Here is a 19,923-nt window from a genome sequence, read left to right as displayed (position 1 = left end):
AAACAACGTCTACTGACGTTAAAAGTTGTCTGTTGTGAAGCTTCTTATAAATGCAGTTTTCGAGCTTAAAATAAAAAAGTAATTACAGAGACTAATATTTTAAGATGTACTTAACTTCAGTTGATACTGGTGAATTCGGCTTCGATCTCAGTGAAGTTGGCTTCTCACATCAATGGCAGAGGCGTAAGTACCGCGGCCACTGCGGGATTAGAGGATGTGAGGGGAGGAATGTGTTATTGTTTGTCATCCTATACTGGAAACTCGCAGCTGCTACGGCACGTGACTAATACAGATTCGTGAATGCGTACTGTGGTCTCGGTAGCCTTCAAATGCAGTATATGTAGCAAGGAATATGAAATTACAGTAAGGCTATTGTGATATAACGCGATAAGTAGAACAATAATGCCATTCAAAACATTTCCTAAGCATTTGTGATCGTCTCTCCTATAGCGTAATGCACTGAAATAGAAGTAATGTCACAGATATTAAATAATTAAACATCCAGTCACACAGAACAGGCAAGAACTCTTCATCAGTCAATTATAGTGTTACTACTTGGAACCAATCTGAAACAGAGAACATGTTCCGAATGGTCCAGGCCTTTAGTGGTCGATAACTGAGGGCGGTGGCCAAGTTATCGCGACCGTACTTTAGCTACCGTATTGGGGGCTCATAACACACTAGTTTATGTAAGTTACCAGAATATTGAGATAGGTAGATATGTGGCCTGAGAGGCCATCCAACGACGTCAGTATTGGGTGCTGAGCATAAAAGGTTGACGAACACTGCATAGGGTAGCAAATAATAAATAATAGAGGTATTTAACAGTTATACATATGGCACCGCAGATCATTAATTAACTGGTATTTGATTTGATAGAGTAAGTATCGAACAGTGTCAGCTCCTATCGATATTGCTCTTTGTTAAGATTTTTGACTGTTACTAAGCAACGGCTTCACGCGTGGGGCAGTAGACAGTGCGCACGTCGAGTTGCGAGCCTCTTACAGTCGTACCAGGACCCGCGGGGTGAAGTCTTTATCTCGCGCTTGAGAGGCAATGTAGCGACTCTCAAGTAGAGCGCCGTTTACTTGAGGACAAGCTAAGCGGTCCTTCAGAGAAGGGCGTTGCATGGTCCTTGAGGTAACTATTCATCAGTTTTCAGTTACTAGTGCTGTTGCTTTAACTTGTGCGTGTTTGTGGGCGGTGTGTGTGTGTGGGGGGGGGGGGGGGTGAGATTATTTAAGGAATTGTTGTCGGGTACAAGCGTTGTTTCGATTTAATCGTGTACTTACTTGTACGATTTAAATTATTCAAGCACTTATTCTTACTTCTCAGCTATCCAGGGTCATTGTAAATCAGTTAGTGTGTATTTATTGAGTCAATTTCTGTTATATATTTCAAAAGTGCCAGTCCCTGCGCAGCTTGGCCAGTAGTACGGGGCATCCAGTAATGTGAAAGAGCGCAGAGTTCGAGTTCTGCACACATTTGCACAATTGTAAAACATCATTTATTGGGCATCTGGTGGCATTTAATTATATTTCCATTTATTTTTGCGCTCAGTGCTGTAGAGCATAAACAACATTTTCCTTTAGTTTGGCCGGCCGGTGTGGCCGTGCGGTTCTAGGCGCTTCAGTCTGGAACCGCGTGACCGCTACGGTCGCAGGTTCGAATCCTGCCTCGGGCATGGATGTGTGTGATGTCCTTAGGTCAGATAGGTTTAAGTATTTCTAAGTTCTAGGGGACTGATACCCACAGCTGTTAAGTCCCATAGTGCTCAGAGCCATTTTTTGAACCTTTACTGTCAGAATAACATTTATTTGAGTGCTTGGTTCTACCATTCCCCAAACACGTTGCTGTAAGCCTGTTCCTAGTATGTACAAACATCAACTTAAACAACCCTTAGAAAAATCAAACAATTAGCCATATCTGGTTGTGGTTGTAGCACAAATAGAATTACGAAGATGTAGAAGCCGGTAACCTGCGGCAGAATTGCCTCACAAAGATAGCGTATGTAATGCTCGGGACGTGGCGATCATCATTTGATCGGCATACAGCGGAGCAAAATCCCGATAAACAGGAAACCACTCAGATTTTGTCCGAAAATCGCTTCTAGCTACTCATTCTAAGTGAGGACTCCCAGGGTTGGTATTCAGTAGTGTGATCACTTCTCATTTAGCCACAGTTTCTGCCTGTCTACCTGAATCTCCTGTGATGGAATCACGTTCAGAGAGCGTACGTGATTGGATTAGCGAATGAATAATTAGGAAATTACTAAAAATTCGAGAAATCAAATGTATTTTGTCCTTTTATTACTTCGATCATGGAGGACTGACGTAAGAAATCGTCCCCTCCTCTGTGTCCTAATGCCAACACAACTGTAGAGTCGTAAGAGATGACAAACTTGATTCTTTCTATAGGGACAGCGAGTGTGGATCTGGTTCTGAATTTCGTAGTAACAAAATTTCCGTCCCTTTATTAACATAAACCTCTAGAAGATCTTTCACAATAGTCGTTTTCGGTGCTCTCTGAAGTTTCCAAGAAAGGCAATGGTTCTTAAATGATTTGACTCCTCTATCATGTAATTAATAAAATAATTAAGTATGGGAAGATGACGCAGTAACCGTGGACGTAGTTAACCAGTTCTTCAGGATTATAGTGATATGGGCAGTTGAGCTCTAATTCCTGTCATTAACGACGAAAAAATCGTATCAGCTTTTATAAATCCGTAACTAACTAATTCATTAAAATAGTAGTAGTACTGATAACTTTTTTCTTCATTTCGCAATCACATCTTACAACTGTTATTTTACTTTCCTCGCCCGTTCTTCACATTGCTCAAACAAATGGCGCTTCACTGCGTGTCGAAGAGAAATAGGATTTTTCAGAAGTTACATCTCAGAGTAGCACTGATTAACACATGCCTTCCTCTTCCTGAACCATCCTACTACGATTATGCTCTTATGTGTGTAAATTCAAGAAATTGTAAACTCTAGGCTGCGTGTAAGGTTTCTGATGGATTGTACTTATGCATATATGTCAACGTGGCTTCACAATCGGAACTGTATCATAACAGAAACAATTTTAAGGAAGTTTTACTTTATCTTCAGTATATAAGTGGGGTCCATTTAACTGTGCAGACAATTTCATATTCCTGTGCCCCTTCCAGGAAAATAAAAATTTAATTTATTCATTTATTAACTTTCCAACAATGGAGCCACATTAGGGATAGGTTGAGATACTTGAATTTAAATTCGAACTGACTAGTTGAGAAACTAATGGTCCCAAGTTCGCACGAAAATGTAGTGAAATGGAACAGACTAAGATCAGCAAACATTAAACGCCAATGTATGGTGAAATGTGGTGTTACTCTCTTCGTGCATGGCATATATCGTCGACGGCGATTATCTCGCAGTTTCGTTGTCAATGCAATGTATGGAAGTCGTCAGACGCTTAAAGATTCAAGCATAGGACTGTGAGACAGTCGATTCAGCATGGGATGGAAAATGAGTGTGTTACACGATGACGATACAAACTGGAATAAATGTTACTGACCTAAGGTATGAAAACTGAGTCGGCAATAGATTGACATGCTTCCGGAATACAAAGTTGAAACGCTTTATGTGAATCAACACGAAAACCACTACTTCCTCTGACTGATCGACCAGTCACAGATTGTTTCATCGAGCGCCCGATCGCCCACCTCCCTCTATCCTACCTCTCAACGTGGCTGCCCCTTCTCGGAAATTTTCTTCATGATCTCACACTCTGTTCTCCAGGACGTCGAATTTCCCACAGCTACATCTTTGTCATTGGTGGACTCACTTTGCACTCTCACCCATTGAACGATCGACACTGCATAACCACACCTTTGTAGAGAGTGACGAAATTGCGGCCCCTATGAGTTGGAAAGTCCCTATTGCTCTCATGTGGCATAGAAACGCCAAAGTCACTACGAAGTGGTTGTCATTGTAATACTTCTGAGCATCTGCTGCTACTCGAATTTTCTCGTGAACATTGCTAGGAATTATTTTAAGAGACTGTTTGCGTTTCGCAGTCGTCTAGAAGGCTGCCACCCAACAACAGACCTGCTTGCTTGTAACGGCAGTATCCGTATTTCGGTCAATGGACCCCATACGTTTGACGCTTTGGAGGTAGTCCTCTTGTGTCAGTCTTCAACTGGAACAACGCCATAGAAGTGAAGCAAAACTCCTGTTAAACCGTCCCTGTCCGGATATCGGGGAAGTCTCAGGTGTATATTCGCTTAAGTGAAGCCCTTTTGTCGTAAAAATGTAGTGGCCAAATATTACTAACTAGACTGATGCTCGAGAAGACCTGGATTCTTTTCTCTTTCCGGTCATCTGGATGTAGGTTACACGTGCTTTGTCTTAATAGTCCAAGGTAAATCCTCTCCTCTGAAGAGACCACTTCTTGTTTCCCTTGTCATCCGCACTGTGCCAAAACTTTTCTGAAATTACCTCATGACCGACAGGATAATGAACAATGATCTTCTTCCCTTCTTGGCAACATTAAGGTCATGTAAACAGACATCGCTCATATTTTATAATTTTTTTCCATACGACACATTTCTGTAGGTTGTATATTTAGTGTGGAATTTATTACCAGTAAAGCCACGTACAATACAAAAATAGTAATAGACGTGTTAGTGGCGTTGAAGTAAGTACAGTTTTACATCACGGGTGGGCTGAGCAGATACTACAACACACACACATCAAATTAGCTGTTCACTTTATTAAGGCTTTGAGATAGAATACTCAACATTTGAACCCATCCCCGCCTACACAGATGATGCGTATTTGTGATTGTCACTGTCGCTCGAGGGTTAGGGCTTTTCTCTACACGGGATGATACTCATAGAACTGTGTACAACTGACTGCAGCTTCATATAGCTCGATACACTGTTCTCCCTTGTAACACACCTCGCACCGCTGGATCTAACTGGGACTATGCTGACATCGCAAGCCACGAATACAGAATGGGGAGAGCGGTACTCCGCTGTGACGTAAATAATCTGCAATAGCGGTGGCATATAGAATTTCTTTAAGTTGTGTCTACGCCGACGTCTTACATCTGCCACTGCGTCTACTTGCGACCTTCCTTGATGTGGTTCCGTTGTACCAGCTTGTTCTTCACACGATGCCATAGTTATAACGGATACCAATTTTTATTTCGGTTTCCGATGAGTGGAACACTAGTGATTACTTACAGACAAGCAGATTTATCCTGTGGACAACGGAAAGAATGTAGATGAAGAAACCCATGGAAATGAAGGTGGACAGAGATGTCGGGAAATACGAGTAGCCAACATTGAGAAGTGTAAATGGTGAAGAGATGTATAGGATGATAATTCTTGAATTATACGAAATAATATCGGATAACATAATAACGGTACTTGTTAGAACGTTCAAACTGCACGGTTGGCCGCGACGCACCCTGGGAATTAGTATACGTATGCATGATGTGGTTTAGCGACGAAGCCCACTTTCATTTGTATAAGTTTGTCAATAAGCAAAATTGGCGCATTTGGGGGACTGAGATACGCACTGCGGGATCGAGAAGTCTCTTCACCCTCAACAGATGACTGTGTGGTGTGCTATGTCCACTCACAGAATAATCGGTAAGCTATTCCTTGATGGCACGGTGGCTACCGAACGGTACGTCATGGTTTTGGAAGATGATTTCGTCCCCATTATCGAAAGTGACCCTCATTTCGACACGATGTGGTTATTGCAAGACGGAGCCCGACCACATTGAAGCAGGAGAGTGTTTTATGTCCTGGAGGAGCAGTTTGGGAATCACATTCTGATTGTGGGATACCCAGGGGCCACTGACATGGGCCTCAATTGGCCTCTATATTCTCCGGATCTCAACACCTGCGACCTTTTTGTGGGACTATATTAAAGAAAAGGTGTACTCCAATAACCTCAAAACCATTTCCGAGCTGAAAAGAGCCATTCAGGTCATCGACAGCATCGACATTTCAACACTTGTGCAGGTCATGCAGATTTTCGCTATTCGTCTGCGCCACATCATCGCCAATGATGTAGGCATATCGAATATCTCATAACTTAAATCAGAATGTTGAATAAAGTGTGTGCACGCCGTAGTTTGTAACTAATGTAAACTTTTTTCATATTATTCAATTATTGTCACCCTAACTGAAAACGTGATCTGAGTGACTGGAAAACGAAAATGGAAAACAAAACGTAATCTTAACGAGGGGAAAGGGTTACCTTGACACTACGATTCAGAGAAATGATAATGTGAAGGGTGTCCAAAGATCACCGAAAAACTTTTAGGGACAGGTTCCTTGTACAGAAATAGACAAAAAATGTCTGGTAAACATGGGCTCTGAAAGGTACACCTCCATGGCTATGAGGTGAGGACTTGTTCATCTTTGATACTATGAAACTAACTCCTCTACTGGAAGGTCGTTGCTTTCCGTATTTCGGTAGGAGGAGGTATTCAACAAAACAAAAAAATGTCGGCAAGCATGGGGTCTAAGATGCATATCTTAAGAGCTATGAACGCTCATTCTTCTTCGATAGTGTGAAACGCATCTCTTCTGGGTGTTCATAGGTCATAAGGTATGCGTTTTAAAGTCCATGTTTACTAGACATTTTTTTTCTTTTTTTAGTCCATGCTACCTCTTCCCGAAATATGAAAAGCAAAGAGCATGGAGTAAAAAATTTCAGCATGTCGAAGCACAAGGGCTCTTATCTCTTATGGCATGCGCTTTAGAGCCCTTCTAGAGTATCTATTCTGTTCTTTTTTGGTGTAAAAAACGTGTCCCTAATGTTTGTCTCCGTCTTTTTGGGACAACTTGTACATTAAAAGTTTGGGAAAAAGTTTTGAAGATGATAAAACGAAGTGTTTCGGCATTGTATTAAGTTCTGCCTAGTTGGCAAGGTAAGGGTGCCATATGTGTAAAGCTAATTTTAAGGAGGAATACAGAATGCTTTTTATGTTATGAATAGATACAAGTAGGTACTACATAAGTTAGTGTTACACAGTGATCACGATGAGTGGGTAATATTTCATCTATGACTTGAGAAATTGTTAGATAAGCGCACTGAACATCCAAGGAAGGAAGCTTCGCTAATGGCAATCACGTGACTCGTCGGCTCGTAACCACTGTAAATTTACGTGCGTGGCACAGACATGAGCAGAAAATCGATGTAACACGATTTGTTTTTCGGCAGTTTGTTATCAGTGCTAAAACTAGAAATAGTTTATTCAAAGTGAAAAGAGTAGAAAAATAGTTTCCTTCGCTGCATAACTTAAAAGCATATCGGTAACAACTTCCTTTCTCTTTCTTTAGGCTTACTTCAAATCGCAAGGTCCAGTATAAGTTTTTTAATGACACAATCGAAACGGCCCAAAATACAAATAACGTTTTAGATGTAAACTGTTCAGTATTAAGAACTGGTTTCCAAATAGTAATTTTCCCCACGTTCTCGTTTGTACTTCTGGAGCTGACTCGTTTTTCTGTTTCCAGCAGCTTCCAGGCGATAAAAGATACACCATTCTATACGTATTTATCATTAGTGTAAAAACATATTTTATCCGGAAAGGAGCAGATACATTAATACTTAAGTCTTTTCTGAAGGTATTCGTCTGGAGTGTAACCTTCTACGAAAGTGAAACTTATGCGATAAGCGGTTCAGACAAAAACAGAATTGAAGCTTTCTAAATGTGAAGCTACAGGAAGATTACATAGGTAGCTCGAGTAACTGATGAGGAGTACGGAATCGTTTTAAGGAGAAAGTTTAAGGGAAGGGATCGGGCGACAAGACACACCCTGAGTCATCAAATAATCTCCAGTTTGCGGTATAATAATTGTAGAGAGCTTACAAAGAGATGAATACAGTAAGCAGATTGAAATGGATGTAGGTTGTAATAGCTGTTCCGAGGTGAACAGGCTTGCACTGGTTAGACGATCATTGAGAGCTGCATCAAAGCAGTCTCCAGATTTAAGACCACAACAACAACAACAACAACATATTTTAAGCCCAGCAGCAAACTTAACTGGCAACAGTTTTTCTGAATTCAGACAATGAAACCTATAGCTAGGAACGTGTCAGCTTTTGAGCTAATATGTTGCCTTCCAGTTTTATTTTTTACTTTCTAAGTGTCTTCGTCTCTGCGCACTAGCTATACTAGTACCTTTAGTAATGTAATGACCGTTGTGAAGTCTCTGTCATTACCTTCAACGGAAAATGCAATATATCTTTTCACTAATGAAATATTAAATGCTCTGAGTAACCGGAAGTCACCCGTGGGTTTTTTTTGTGATCTCTCAAAGGCTTTTGACTGTGTAAATCATGGAATACTTTTAGATAAGCTCAAGTACTGTGGTATGAATGGGACAGCGCTCAAATGGCTTAAATCATACCTAACTGGAATAGTGCAGAAAGTTGAAATAAGCAGTTCACATAATATGCAAAAAACTGGTGATTTCTCAAACTGGGGAACAATCAAGAATGGGGTGCCGCAAGGTTCGGTCTTGGGTCCTCTGCTGTTCTTAATATATATCAATGACTTGCCATTCTATATTCACGAAGATGCAAAGCTGGCACTTTTTGCCGATGATACAAGTATAGCTATCACACCCGACAGACAAGAATTAACTGGTGAAATTGTAAACGATGTTTTTCAGAAAATCGTTACGTGGTTGTCTGCAAATGGGCTCTCATTAAACTTTGACAAAACACAGTACATACGGTTGCACACAGTAAATGGAATGACAGCATTAATAAATATACACTTCGTTCAGAAACCGGTAGCTAAGGTAGAATATTTAAAATTTCTAGGTGTATGCATTGATGAGAAGTTGAAAAAACACACTGAAGATCTTCTGAAACGTTTGAGTTCAGCTACTTATGCTATTAGGGTCATTGCAAATTTTGGCAATATACATCTCAGTAAATTAGCTTACCACACCTATTTTTATTCTCTGCTTTCGTATGGCATCATGTTCTGTGGTAACTCATCGTTGAGCAAAAGAGTGTTCATTGCACAAAGGCATGTAATCAGAATAATTGCTGGAGCTCATCCAAGATCATCCTGCAAACACTTATTTAAAGAGCTAGAGATCTTCACTGTAGCGTCACAATATATGTATGTTCACTTATGAAATTTGTTATGAACAATCCGAACGAATTCAAAAGTAATAGCAGTGTACATGGCTACAACACTGGGAGAAAGGAGGATCTTCACTATGCAGGGTTAAATCTTACTTGGCTCGGAAGTGGGGTAAATTATGCTGCCACAAATGTCTTTGGTCACTTACCTAATAGCATCAAAAGTCTGACAGATAGCCATATAGCATTTAAAAGGAAATTAAAAGAATTTCTGATTGGCAACTTCTTTTACTCATTAGATGAATTTTTGGATATAGTAAGTGGGTAATTTGCCCAACCCCACCACAAAAAAATGTATATTAAGTGTCATGTAATATTTTGTGTAATGTAATATCTTGTATAGCCACCCTTTATTAACCTGACACATTCCACATCATTGCGAAGTGCCGTATTTATGATCTATGGTACACTTACTAATCTAACCTAATCTAACCTCTCAGTTTGTTGTTCTGTAGCACAACGAATTGAGAGTTCAAACAATATCTGTTCAAATGATTCAAATGGCTCTGAGCACTATGGGACTTAAATTGGAGGTCATCAGTCCCCTAGAACTTAGAACTACTTAAACCTAATTAACCTAAGGACAACACACACATCCATGCCCCGAGGCAGGATTCGAACCTGCGACCGTAGCAGTCGCGCTGTTCCGGACTGATATACATAGAACCGCTCGGCCACCACGGCTGGCCAATTTCTGTAGTTTTCTCTCTGCATCAAAAAGTCTTCGTGCAAGCACATCACATATTTTGCAACCTGACGCTTTCTGCATGGCTGTAACTGCACCAGTAAGTGAACTATGCCTGTCAGTATAGAATGACTGTTTTGTGTCCAGTGAGGTAGATACTGATGTAATATTGTTCAGTACACTATCCTCAGCCACCACTAGAAATATCTCGACTTATACACTATATAGTGGGAAACATGTATTTCACTTATATCGTATTCAGGGTGTAAAAGGTATAGGTGCTGATATTTCTATCGGCAACTGAGGACAGTGTACTGTGGGACATTACACCAGTATTTACGTCATTGGCAGACTAATAATTTATAGATATTACAATTCGCATGTTTTCCGGTTGGTTAGTAGCGTCAAGTACATGTGGCAGTAGGAAGCAATTATTTCTTATTTTCCCCTAGTCAGTGGGTCAAGTGTTCAAGCGTGGACGTGTGGACGTACAACGTGTGTTACATGTTTGAGGGAAGACTGTTCGATGTAGAGATAAATCAACCATAAAACTAATGTGTGTACATATTAAGATACGACATACAAAAATATCTACACTTATACCACACATAAGCGCGAGCGCGCGCGTTTGAGTGTGTGTGTGTGTGTGTGTGTGTGTGTTTGTGTGTGTATGCGCGCGCGCGCGGCTTCATTTCCTTTCACACCGAGGTCACCAGGAACCAACATAAACATCGCAGTGGCTGCGGTGTTGCAGAGGATTGGATCTATTTTTACTTTTAGGACAATAGTGTCTATTGTCGCACACTAAAATAAAAAACTTTATTCCTCTACATGTGTGCGCACACACACACACACACACACACACACACACACACACACACAACGGCACGCGCTAGGGCGCGTGCGCGCACGCGCGTGTGCCCGAGCACGCGCTCGTGTGAGTGTGTGTGTGTGTGTGTGTGTGTGTGTGTGTACGTGATTGTGTGAGTACAGTTAAGTTTTGTCAGTAGCATTTGAATACGTCAGCCTACTGACTATACTCAAACTATGTTTAGTGTGTTACTTGTCGAAACTCTGTCTCCTGCTTGCGACCCACACAACTTTCCTGACACGCTATCTACTAGGAAGTACTAGGAACACTGATACCTGCAATAGGTACCGCTGCAATATCGTACTCATTATTTAACTGTCTGTTATTTCAACACATTCCTTTACCTATTGCCTCTTGTCTGACACGAAACTACAGTAGATAATTTCGACATTAATATGAGCAGCTGCGCCGTTTTCATCCACAATGTCTGTTTTTGCATGTACCGGCTGAGCAAGGAAATAAACTCCTTTTTATCGTTATTAATTTTACTATCCGCAATGCGGTATGTAAAATCGTCTTATCTTTTGCCTGTCTCGTATTGTCCTTTGTTCTCTTTCTCTCCTTATATTTCTACTGCCACTTCATTCTTTTCTTTCTCGTAAGTCCAACAAAAAAAGGGCTCAAAAATGCTTTTCGTCTAAAAAGCAGAGTTTTCAGGTACCTTTCCAGCGGGGCAGTGTTTGGCTGCCTCCTTAAGCGCCACTTGACTGCCTTAACGCCCCACACCCTGCTGAATACAAAGCATGCACTCACTAGAACGGGAGGTCAGGGTCAATCGACGTCCAGGGCTTGCTAGACAGAATGGTGCTGCCCTCGCTCGCCACACACTGGAAGCTGCACACGTTGAGTTTTGAGCGCCGCCCACGTGGCGCTGCGGGCAGTAGTTGCACCACTAGGCGGTAGATGTCAGGAGTATCACCTCCTTCCATGCTGCCGAAAACATTGCTCCTGTAGAAACGGAAATTTGAAATCATAACAAACATTACTCAAGCTTAGAGCCGACTGAACTGGTAGAATTTCTGCCGACAGAGAAATTTTAGTCAGTACGATTCCTTAAAGGTATGTTCAATTCATAACTAAACTGAGGCTAGTTCCATTGTCAAGAAAACAAAGCTATAGTCAATTATTTAAGTAATTATAGGAATCATGTAATCATTCCAAGGCCTCAGAAGAGTTCATAGTACACCATGGCAAATATACTCGTCTCAACCGTAGGGGTATACGTTCGTTTTGTAGATAGGCTGATATGCCAAACCATCGTCACTCCATACTTAATACGTACATATTAGTCGACAGTGCCCAATCGAAGTGATCCTGCTTCGCTGAGAAAAACACCCTCACCTTCCACCCCCTTAAAATTTTTTTGCAATTCATTCCGTTCATACTCCTCAAATGTTATAATTTTGAGAAGTTTTATGAAGATGAATCAATATTGAAAAAAATTACTTAAAAGTTAACAAAGTTAATATATCATTGCAATAAATAAATTAATTATGAATTGTACAAACTTTCTCAAAAATTAAGGTGGACCCAAATATATATTTTATATCTCATGGCACTAACAGAAAATAGGTTCTTGTATGATGTGCAAAGACTCTATATGCTCCTTATAAGTTAGTAATGGTGCATAATTCTTTAATTAGAAATAAAATACAAATTGCTCTACAAGAGAGTTCAGTAAATATCCATTTTCATTATCTGTGTCGTTATTATAATTTTACTTTGCAATTCGTTGGAAACACACTCATTTAGAATGTCACTGACGTGATTGTTGGCAGCTGTTTCGTATTCTGTCAGCAAGACAGCTAAATTTGACAGTCTGTCTTCACCCATACCCGCCCTTAATTAGCCTTTATCATTCGTCACTTGTTGATATGGCACTTACAAGTCACTGGGATTGTCATACGTTTCCTCACAGGTATTTCAATGTTTGGATTAGAAGCTCATAATTCCCCCCCCCCCCCCCCCCCCCCATGAACCATGGATCTTGCCGTTGGTGGGGAGGCTTGCGTGCCTCAGCGATACAGATATACAGATAGCCGTACCGTAGGTACAACCACAAGGGAGGGGTATCTGTTAAGAGGCCAGACAAACGTGTGGTTCCTGAAGAGGGGCAGCAGCCTTTTCAGTAGTTGCAAGGGCAACAGTCTGGATGATTGACTGATCTGGCCTTGTAACATTAACAAAAACGGCCTTGCTGTGCTGGTACTGCGAACAGCAAAAGCAAGGGGAAACTACGGCCGTAATTTTTCCCGAGGGCATGCAGCTTTACTGTATGATTAAATGATGATGGCGTCTTCTTGGGTAAAATATTCAGGAGGTAAAATAGTCCCCCATTCGGATCTCCGGGTGGGGACTACTCAAGAGGATGTCGTTATCAGCAGAAAGAAAACTGGCGTTCTACGGATCGGAGCGTGGAATGTCAGATCCCTTAATCGGGCAGGTAGGTTAGAAAATTTAAAAAGGGAAATGGATAGGTTAAAGTTAGATATAGTGGGAATTAGTGAAGTTCGGTGGCAGGAGGAACAAGACTTCTGGTCAGGTGACTACAGGGTTATAAACACAAAGTCAAATAGGGGTAATGCAGGAGTAGGTTTAATAATGAATAGGAAAATAGGAATGTAGGTAAGCTACTACAAACAGCATAGTGAACGCATTATTGTGGCCAAGATAGATACGAAGCCCACACCTACTACAGTACTACAAGTTTATATGCCAACTAGCTCTGCAGATGACGAAGAAATTGAAGAAATGTATGATGAAATAAAAGAAATTATTCAGACAGTGAAGGGAGACGAAAATTTAATAGTCATTGGTGACTGGAATTCGAGTGTAGGAAAAGGGAGAGAAGGAAACATAGTAGGTGAATATGGATTGGGGCTAAGAAATGAAAGAGGAAGCCGCCTGGTAGAATTTTGCACAGAGCACAACTTAATCATAGCTAACACTTGGTTTAAGAATCATGATAGAAGGTTGTATACATGGAAGAACCCTGGAGACACTAAAAGGTATCAGATAGATTATATAATGGTAAGACAGAGATTTAGGAACCAGATTTTAAATTGTAAGACATTTCCAGGGGCAGATGTGGACTCTGACCACAATCTATTAGTTATGACCTGTAGATTAAAACTGAAGAAACTGCAAAAAGGTGGGAACTTAAGGAGATGGGACCTGGATAAACTGAAAGAACCAGAGGTTGTACAGAGTTTCAGGGAGAGCATAAGGGAACAATTGACAGGAATGGGGGAAAGAAATACAGTAGAAGAAGAATGGGTAGCTTTGAGGGATGAAGTAGTGAAGGCAGCAGAGGATCAAGTAGGTAAAAAGACGAGGGCTAGTAGAAATCCTTGGGTACCAGAAGAAATATTGAATTTAATTGATGAAAGGAGAAAATATAAAAATGCAGTAAATGAAGCAGGCAAAAAGGAATACAAACGTCTCAAAAATGAGATCGACAGGAAGTGCAAAATGGCTAAGCAGGGATGGCTAGAGGACAAATGTAAGGATGAAGAGGTGTATCTCACTAGGGGTAAGATAGATACTGCCTACAGGAAAATTAAAGAGACCTTTGGAGATAAGAGAACCACTTGTATGAACATCAAGAGCTCAGATGGAAACCCAGTTCTGAGCAAAGAAGGGAAAGCAGAAAGGTGGAAGGAGTATATAGAGGGTCTATACAAGGGCGATGCACTTGAGGACAATAGTATGGAAATGGAAGAGGATGTAGATGAAGATGAAATGGGAGATACGATACTGCGTGAAGAGTTTGACAGAGCACTGAAAGCCCTGAATCGAAACAAGGCCCCCGGAGTAGACAACATTCCATTGGAACTACTGACGGCCTTGGGAGAGCCAGTCCTGACAAAACTCTACCATCTGGTGAGCAAGATGTATGAAACAGGCGAAATACCCTCAGACTTCAAGAAGAATATAATAATTCCAATCCCAAAGAAAGCAGGTGTTGACAGATGTGAAAATTACCGAACAATCAGTTTAATAAGCCACAGCTGCAAAATACTAACACGAATTCTTTACAGACGAATGGAAAAACTAGTAGAAGCCGACCTCGGGGAAGATCAGTTTGGATTCCGTAGAAATACTGGAACACGTGAGGCAATACTGACCTTACGACTTATCTTAGAAGAAAGATTAAGGAAAGGCAAACCTACGTTTCTAGCATTTGTAGACTTAGAGAAAGCTTTTGACAATGTTGACTGGAATACTCTCTTTCAAATTCTAAAGGTGGCAGGGGTAAAATACAGGGAGCGAAAGACTATTTACAATTTGTACAGAAACCAGATGGCAGTTATAAGAGTCGAGGGACATGAAAGGGAAGCAGTGGTTGGGAAGGGAGTGAGACAGGGTTGTAGGTATTAAAATCCATGGAGAAGAAATAAAAACTTTGAGGTTCGCCGATGACATTGTAATTCTTTCAGAGACAGCAAAGGTCTTGGAAGAGCAGTTGAACGGAATGGATGGTGTCTTGAAGGGAGGATATAAGATGAACATCAACAAAAACAAAACGAGAATAATGTAATGTAGTCGAATTAAGTCGGGTGATGTTGAGGGTATTAGATTAGGAAATGAGACACTTAAAGTAGTAAAGGAGTTTTGCTATTTAGGGAGCAAAATGACTGATGATGGTCGAAGTAGAGAGGATATAAAATGTAGACTGGCAATGGCAAGGAAAGCGTTTCTGAAGAAGAGAAATTTGTTAACATCGAGTATAGATTTAAGTGTCAGGAAGTCATTTCTGAAAGTATTTGTATGGAGTGTAGCCATGTATGGAAGTGAAACATGGACGATAAATAGTTTGGACAAGAAGAGAATAGATGCTTTCGAAATGTGGTGCTACAGAAGAATGCTGAAGATTAGATGGGTAGATCACATAACTAATGAGGAAGTATTGAATAGGATTGGGGAGAAGAGAAGTTTGTGGCACAATTTGACCAGAAGAAGGGATCGGTTGTTAGGACATGCTCTGAGGCATCAAGGGATCACCAATTTAGTATTGGAGGGCAGCGTGGAGGGTAAAAATCGTAGGGGGAGACCAAGAGATGAATACACTAAGCAGATTCAGAAGGATGTAGGTTGCAGTAGGTACTGGGAGATGAAGAAGCTTGCACAGGATAGAGTAGCATGGAGAGCTGCATCAAACCAGTCTCAGGACTGAAGACCACAACAACAACAACAATTCCCCCCCTGAAAAACCTTCAAAGTACTCAGATAGGACGCTGTGTTAACGCTCTTCATCGGAACTTCAAAGCAGCTACTCGTGGTGTAAAGGCAGTCCGTGTGTGGCTGCCGTGACTTACGGATGTACGCTGCGGTCGCGTGCAGCGGAGCGATTGCCTACTGCGGAGTGTGGTCAGTGCTGTAGCGAAGTGTCAGTTGAATTTTAAGTAATGTATCTTCCTCGAAGAGACAAACCTAAAAATTTAGGTTTGAATGGCACAGAAAAAGCCTACCCCTCCCGCTTATTGGAAATGGATGATTAATGATGTAAAGTTACTCGATGAGAATGAAAATCGTGTAAATGAAAAATCTGTACCTAACTACGTTTGTGATCGGATGGACAAGAACAGCAGCGGTAACGTTAACAGTAAGCGTAACGATGGTTCTATCAGCACAGTATCAATAACATACGCAGGTCTTGGCTAATGACCTGTGAGAGTTTGCAATTTACAGTTGGAAGCGACACTCAAAAGTATTATGAAAGAGCCTAGTTTACGCGGGACAGTTCACAGTACCACAGAAGAAGTGTGCTCAGAGCATTTTTGGAGTGAAAAGCTCAACGGAAATCGAATGAGTAATGTAGAATTAGGAGGGCGTGATGAAAAGTAATGACTCCGAAGTTCTTATGTGGAAACTCTTAAAGTATTTTTTTTAAATAAACCATCCTTTTCTTCATTCCACATCTCTGACGTCATGTCTACATGTTTATTTCGTAATATAGACATCCTTACATCTCCAAACAGCAGACCACTTTGTTGAAACCATAAGTGTAGAATATCAAAGTTTATTGACGTAGCCAGAACCTCATCTCTGATTGCACTGCTTCATCACTATCAAACTGAAGACCTCGAAGGTGTTCTTTAAGTTTTGGAAACTGATGAAAATGGAGTGAGGCCATGTCGGGACTGTACGGAGGGTGGTTGGTGACAGTGAACCGAAGGCGTCGGATTGTTGCAGATGTCGTAATGCTCATTTGTGGTCTGGCATTGTCATGGTGAAGTAGAGGGTGCTCCATGTGTGGACGAACGCTTTGAATTATAAACTCGATTACAACACGCTGTTGCTCACGCACCGACACAGTTACATTACACATCCACGATGCTACTCCAGGCGGGTGTAAAATGAATGTGCGCAACGGAAAATAATAAACGCTAAAATGAATATTTGGCCCTGCCTGACTACCCCACCTGAAGCAGATCTTAGGATCTCTTAATTCTATAAATTACAATCTAAACATTAATGAATGATAAAGGCAACTAATCCTACTATATGATAAACGTTGTTCCTACTTATATATTTACCGTAGATTTAAAAAAAAACTATATATTACAAAGTTTAAATTTCCTGCGTAAAATCACTAATCAACAGCCCAACTCTGCCCCTTATTATGACAGCGTGATCTAATATCAATAACGCAAAACGACTAACATCATCTACGGACCAAACACTCGAAGACACTACTTTCAAAGATCATCTATGGTCGTGTGGAACCTCAGTGGAAATACATTAACGTGATCACAGCTGTTTAGCTTTATAGCCCTAATACGCCGAAGCAATTTGCGATATCACCGTATGTACTGCGTCTGGTGCATCGGCGTGCTGGTTCTTGTATACTTCTGCGTCGATGGAAGACCTCCAGCCACAAAATAAAATTTCTTCCAAACACTAGGACGGCAGAAGGCGGTCCTCTGACTAATATACTCTAACACTGTCTTCTCCTCTCTGTGTTCTACAGACGAGGAACGCGAACTCCCAGCCACAAGGACAGAGTTCAGATAACGTCTCAACGTATGTATAGGTAGAGGAAGTGCTCTCATTTACTGAACGATGCGTACTCAATGACGATTTTCAACCCGGAGGTGAAGTCCAGAATCGTATAGGTTCGCAACAGTACAGTGCCTAACTGTTTTAACTATAAACTCTCCTGAGCAAAGATAGCAAGTCCGTCTGTACCAACAAAGCTGATATCGAGACACGGTCACACACGGGCGCTCACAACGGAAGGACACATCTTTCCATCGCTGGCCCCCAGCAAGGCTCGACTCCCCATCCTCGTAACTCCGGAAACGAATCATATTCCCGAAACCACGGACTGTTCTCCCTATCTACAGATTCTTCCGAACGCCGACCAACCATATTTTAGTCTTTTGTCGTCCAGCGCGGAAGGTTTGCGAGGATAAACCTGTACACATACAGTGGTACGCTTCTGAGTAAAAATCCTTGGAAATAGCCCATCCTGCATGGTGTCCGAGGTAACGCTTCCTCGTTCCTCTGATCTGCGTCCAAGATTTTCGTAGTTTCCGAAGTGTAATCCTTCCAGTCTGGCTACGACACCGACCGGTCGCGACTCTGTGGTGCCCCAGCGCTCGGCTGTCCCAACGTCCGTCTTGCTACTTCCTGTGTTTAAGCAGGACCAACACAGCTGTGTGGACCTTCCACCCAGGGCCCGAGTTCCGCCTGCCGTTTCATTTCCACTGTCGTTCCAACCTCTACTAGTATGATAATCAAGACACACCGTCACCTTTCGTGCAATGAGCGTTAACAATTCAGAATGAGATTTTCACTCTGCAGCGGAGTGTGCGCTGATATGAAACTTCCTGGCAAATTAAAACTGTGTGCCCGACCGAGACTCGAACTCGGGACCTTTGCCTTTCGCGGGCAAGTGCTCTACCATCTGAGCTACCGAAGCACGACTAACGCCCGGTACTCACAGCTTTACTTCTGCCAGTACCTCGTCTCCTACTTTCCAAACTTTAGAGAAGTTCTCCTGCGAACCTTGCAGAACTAGCACTCCTGAAAGAAAGGAGAGCTTCTGTAAAGTTTGGAAGGGAGGAGACGAGGTACTGGCAGAAGTAAAGCTGTGAGTACCGGGCGTAAGTCGTGCTTCGGTAGCTCAGATGGTAGAGCACGTGCCCGCGAAAGGCAAAGGTCCCGAGTTCGAGTCTCGGTCGGGCACACAGTTTTAATCTGCCAGGAAGTTTCATATGTTAGCGTTAACAATTACTTACAAGGCATACATGACAATGCCAGCCTCCTTTAAATATTCATATATACGATGTACAACCTATCAAACGATATCTACCTGTGGTTGTAGTTCATGGCAAAGTATGTAGATGAGTGCTTGTAAGGTGTGAAATTATAGCCACCTTATACACAGCGCCAGATTACGCGCTCCAATTCGGAGCCCTCTAGGTGGAACAAGTCTGCATATAAATAGGCATAAAAAATAAAGATGTAGACGGTTAGTAATAATTGGTTTATTGCTAAAACTATATGATTTTGACATAAATATTCGCAGGCAATATTTTTAAGCACGCCCTCGTACAAAAGCACGTACCTTCTTATGTATGCGGCCGTAGGGCGTTTGTTGATTATGAAAGGCAACCATGCACATGTTACATATGCAGTTCCACTGGACACCTGAGGGCAAACTGTGACCGTAGACACCCTGTACAATTGTGCATTCAAAAATGTTCACCTGGAGAAATGACATATGAAAATGTTGAAACTTTTCAGTGAAAGATGAATGCCCCTACAGTGGTTACAGCATGGGCTGGCAGTGGCAGTAATATAAGAATGCATACCCGGTTAAGGAGAGCACCGAATGTGGAGCAATAAAACTGATGATACAAGTAAATTAAGCGACAAAGATGCTATCAGCGTCACTAATGATGAGGAGTGGGAAAGGATGTGTAGTTGCTAGCACGCCTTGGTGACTCTAAGAATAATTCAAAATCACTGAAACTAGCAATTCTGAGTAGGCAGAATTCAACTACGACGATGAATTATTGGCCGATGGAGGCACCATGCTGGAAAACTCCATGGAAAATGGACTTGATTCCGACACCTCTTCTGCACCGTGACAGTCTTCAAAATATTCATTGAACTAGTACAGACCAACGAGAGTATCTTCTTCAAAACAGATACGACAAGCTGCGGAGAAGCTAAGAAGAGAAATCCTGAGTCTA

Source organism: Schistocerca cancellata, chromosome 9 (genome assembly GCF_023864275.1).
Source record: "Schistocerca cancellata isolate TAMUIC-IGC-003103 chromosome 9, iqSchCanc2.1, whole genome shotgun sequence".
Taxonomy (NCBI): Eukaryota; Metazoa; Arthropoda; class Insecta; order Orthoptera; family Acrididae; genus Schistocerca; species Schistocerca cancellata.
The sequence above is the reverse complement of the archived record's forward strand: the minus strand, read 5'-3'. Positions refer to the sequence as shown.